The 4926-nt window shown below is 49.4% G+C and overlaps 1 pseudogene across 1 annotated transcript in view; it reads right to left on the bottom strand.

The window, feature by feature from the left end:
* The window catches only part of LOC105514044, a 78655-nt pseudogene that overhangs the window by 16572 nt on the left and 57157 nt on the right, over positions 1-4926 (bottom strand). The window contains exon 2 of the transcript XR_001002119.1: positions 2769-2918. The product of XR_001002119.1 is annotated as a serine hydrolase-like protein 2 (transcript). The remainder of the gene's footprint in view (positions 1-2768; positions 2919-4926) is intronic.

The raw sequence follows: 4926 nt of genomic DNA, 5'->3' as shown, positions 1-4926 counted from the left end.
CACCACGCCTGGCTAATTTTTGTATTTTTAGTAGAGATAGGGTTTCACCATGTTGGCCAGGCTGGTCTCGAACTCCTGACCTTGCGATCCACCCACCACAGCCTCCCAAAGTGCTGGGATTACAGGTGTGAGCCACTGCACTCGGCTGGTACAATTCTTTACCTCTCTCTTCATAACCCCCCATTTTTGTTGAGACAGAGTCTTGCTCTTTTATCCAGGCTGGAGTGCAGTGGCTCAGTCTCAGCACCTTGTGGCCTCTGCCTCCTGGTCTCAGATCAGCAAAGCCCATGAGCCCTTGGTATGATAGTTCCCGGGTTCAAACGAGTCTCCTGCCTCGTCCTCCCAAGTTGCTGGGATTACAGGCATGTGCCACTACGCCTGGCTAATTTTTTTTGTATTTTTTGTAGAGATGGGTTTTTGCCATGTTGGCTAGGCTGGCCTCAAACTCCTGCCCGCCTTGGTCTCCCAAAGTGCTGGGGTTACAGGCGTGAGCCACCATGTCTGGCCCATACCCCGTTTTATCACACAAGCATTCCCGTGCATGTGCGTCCACACACACACACACACACACACACACACACACACGCACATACACACTACTCTGCAGGTGACCTTGCCTACACACTAGGCAGGTCACCAGAGTCCTCTGTCCTCCAAAGTCTGGCTCCTGGCCCCACCAATCTGTTAATACACTCCTATTAATACCACCTGTCCTGGCAAATGCCGTCTCCAAACTTACAGCTGCAATAACGGTGGGGGCCAGATTCTTCCTAGACAAGTCTCAGTTTCTAATATTCTGCAGCAGCTCTGCTCAACAGAAATACAATATAAGCCACAAATGCAATTAAAAATTTTCTAGGACTCTCATTTAAAAACATAAAAAGAAACAGGTGAAAGTAATGTTAATAATGTATGTATTTTATTTTACCCAACCTACCCAAAACATTTGTTTTTTTTTTTGAGACAGAGTCTCTCTCAGCCACCCAGGCTGGAGTGCAGTAGCGCCATCTCCGCTCACTGCAACCACCGTCTCCCAGGTTCAAGTGATTCTCCCATCTCAGCCTCCTGAGTAGCTGTAATTACAGGCAACCGCCATCATGTACGGCTAATTTTTGTATGTTAGTAGAGACGGGGTTTCGCCATGTTGGCCAGGTTATTGTTGAACTCCTGACCTCAGGTGATCCGACCGCCTCAAAAACATTATCTTTGTTTTTCTTTTTTTTCAGACGGCGTCTCACTCTGTTGCCAGTCTGGAAGGCAGTGGCAGGATCTCAGCTCACTATAACCTCTGCCTCCTGGGTTCAAGTGATTCTCCTGCCTCAGCCTCCCAAGTAACTGGGACCACAGGTGCACGCCACCACAGCTAGCTAAGTTTTGTATTTTTAGGAGAGACGGGGTTTCACCATGTTGGCCAGGATAATCTCGTTCTCTTGACCTCGTGATCCGCCCATGTTGGCCTCCCAAAGTGCTGAGATTACAGACATGAGCCACTGCACCCAGCAAAAAACATTATCTTTTAAACATGCAGTCAATATAAAAAGTATTGGAATGCTTTACATCCTTTTTTTCCCTTTCATGTCAAGTCTTTGAAATCTGGTATTTTACACTTACAGCACATCTCCGTTCAGACCAAACACATTTCACAGCTTAATGGCCACACGTGGCTAACTGCCACTGTTTTGCACAGTGCAGTTCCAGGTACTTAACTGTCCCCACAGTGGTCAGGCAGGATCAGCATCTGTCTCAGCTGGAAGCTTGTTTGTAATGCAGAATCCCAGACCCACTCCGTCAGAATCTGCCTTTTAACGAGATGCTCAAGTAATTTACACACATCTTCCAATGTGAGACGCATGGGTGGATGGCCAATGTTTTGGTTTGTTCTGGAAAGTATACTTGCATTTTTCAGACTACATGCCTTAATTTTGACTCTGAAAGCATAATCAGTTCACCTATGATGGCATCTGTATTAGGGTCCTCCAGAGAAACAGAACCAATAGAATATATAGAGAGAGATACAGACAGAGATTTATTTATTTATTGAGACATGGTCTTGCTGTGTTGCCCAGGCTGGAGTGCAGTGGGGCAAACATGGCTCACTCCAGCCTCGACCTCCCAGGCTCAGGCAATTCTACTGCCTCAGCCTCATGAGTAGCTGGGACCACAGTGTGTGCCACCATGCCCAGCTAATTTTAAAAAATTATTTGTGGAGACAGGGTTTTCCTATGTTACCCAGGCTGATCCAAACTCCTGGGCTCAAGCGATCCTCCTGCCTTGGCCTCTTGGGATTATAGGCATGAACCACCGGCCCGGCCACCTAAATGATACTCAAATAAAGTTTAAAGACAAGGCAAAGAACTCCCTAGAATATGCACCCTATGTTCCAAAAACAACTCCCGAAAGTTTGGTCAGTGGCATTGCCACTGACATCACCGCAAAGCCTCCTGGGACTACTTGGAAGGACCAGGCCTGTGCGGATGTGCAGGCCGGCACCTCTTGGTAGGTGGCCCACGGCCTGTGGTGTCCACTGTTCTGCGAGCCTGGGAGAGTCGTGGTGCCCTCGGTCTTGAGCACAGATACACCTGTGTTTAGGGCCGCTTCGTCCTTCGACAAATGGTGATGAGATGCTCAGGGGAGGTGGGTTGGGGGCGGGCATGAGTCCCATCGCACCCCCAGGCCTTCGCCCAGCGTCCCACACATTGGGACTCCTACTGTGGCCAATGCCACTGCCCCCACGACTGCCCATTAGCTTGAGTGTGTGGCGCCGTCACCCCCATCTCTGATTTCCTTCAGCTGCTTCCGGCTGAAGAGCTTTCTCGGACTCCATGGGGAGGTCTCTGGAAAGTTTTGCAAAAGCAACAGACCAGCTCTGTCCACTGAGATGGCAGCATGGGTGAGCACCAGGCCTGCCACGGCCACAGCTTCAGGAGGACAAGAGGTAGGACGGGCTGGGGCATTTCGGCTGTGTGGGAGAAAGAGACTTGCTGACACCAGGACTGATGCCCATCTGGGACACTGGCTGCCAGCCAGGGAATGGGCACTGCTGAGATGTGAGTCTTCGTGTCAGCAATCAATTGCAAAGCGGTAGCATCCTACCTAAGTGCCACTTCTAGAACACCTGGACCAACCTTGCTGTTGGTTATTTTTATTTATTTATTTATTTTTGTAGAGATGGGATCTTGCTGTGTTGCCCAGGCTGGTCTTGAACTCCTGGCCTCAAGCAATCCTCTCACCTTGGCCTCCCAAAGTGCCAGGATTACTGACATGAGTCACCACACCTGGGCTGTTATTGTTGTTATTTTATTATTTTATTTTATTTTACTTTTTTGAAATGGAGTCTCACTCTGTCACCCAGGCTGGAGTGCAGTGGTGTGATCTCAGCTCACAACCACCTCTGCCTCCCAGGTTCAAGCGATCCTCCTGCCTCAGTAACTGCCTCAGTTACTCATCCCGCGTAACTGGGATCATAGGCACGCACCACCACACCCAGCTAATTTTTGTATTTTTAGTAGAGACAGGGTTTGCCATGTTGGCCAGGCTGGTCTCGAACTCCTGACCTCAGGTGATCTTCCCGCCTCGGCCTCCCAAAGTGGTGGAATTACGGGCATGAGCCACCATGCCTGGCCTGTTATTGCAGTTTTTTTAAGTGGTGGTTATCCACATAAAGTTTTTTTTTTTTTTGAGATGGAGTCTCACTCCGTTGTCCAGGCTGGAGTGCAGTGGCGTGATCTCAGCTCACTGCAAGCTCCGCCTTCCTGATTCATGCCATTCTCCTGCCTCAGCCTCCTAGTAGCTGGGACTACAGGCGCCCGCCACTATGCCCAGCTAATTTTTTGTATTTTTAGTAGAGACAGGGTTTCACAGTGTTAGCCAGGATGGTCTCCATCTCCTGACCTCGCAATCTGCCCGCCTCGGCCTCCCAGAGTACTGGGATTACAGGCGTGAGCCACCGTGCCCAGCCCATATGAAGTTTTAGAAGGAAGGTTGAAGGCATCTGTTTGAGCCTAAATAGATCATCCTGCTCCCCTACTGCTGTCCCTGTGGAGGGTTTGTGACTCTGCTTTCAACATAATTAATTCCTTTCCCGCTTTACAGCTTTTGAAAGGGCACAGTGGAGGCTGCTAATATGTTCTTCTCCTAAAAGACACCTACAAACTCAGATGCAGACCAGAAACAGTGGGGAGTGAACTTTTATTTAAGGCTTGCTCAGTGGTTGGCATACGTCCTTTTCCTATTAAGGACGGCTCCTCATGTGCCTCCCTTAGGCAGCCAGTGCAAGTGCTGACTTTACAATCCCTGTGGCCAGCCAAGGTTGGACCCGGGGTGCTGGTTTCACAACAAGCCTAGGTGTCAGTAGAGGCACATACATAGATAGCAGGACAGGCTTTTTCCTCTCTCCTTTGCTCCTAGAAAACTCTGCCTCAGCTCCAAATAGGATATTACAAACTTTGTTAATGGATAAATAAAAGATAGGAAAGCTGAGTGCAGTGGCTCACGCCTGTAATCCCAGCATTTTGGGAGGCTGAGGCAGGTGGATCACTTCAGGTCAGGAGCCTGGTTGCGACCAGCCTGGCCAACGTGGTGAAACGCTGTGTCTACTGAAAATACAAAAATTAGCTAGACGTGGTGGTGGGCACCTGTAACCCCACCTACTCGCGAGGCTGAGGCAGGAGAATCGCTTGAACCTGGGAGGTGGAGATTGCAGTGAGTCGAGATCACGCCACTGTACTCCTGCCTGGGCGACAGAGCGAGACTCTGTCTCAAAAAAATAAAAAATAAAAATAAGGAAAGATGAACCACTGTCAACGTGACAAATGTTCTCTTTAATAGCGGTGCCGGCCAGGCGCAGTGGTTCACAGCCGTCACCTAGTGCTTTGGGAGACTGAGGGGGAAGATCACTTGAGCCCAGGAATTGTTTTTTTTTTTTTT

The sequence above is a fragment of the Colobus angolensis genome, unplaced genomic scaffold, assembly GCF_000951035.1.
Source record: "Colobus angolensis palliatus isolate OR3802 unplaced genomic scaffold, Cang.pa_1.0 Scaffold239, whole genome shotgun sequence".
In the NCBI taxonomy this organism is placed as follows: Eukaryota; Metazoa; Chordata; class Mammalia; order Primates; family Cercopithecidae; genus Colobus; species Colobus angolensis.
Note: the sequence above shows the minus strand (reverse complement) of the source record. Positions and strands in the feature narration are given on the sequence as shown.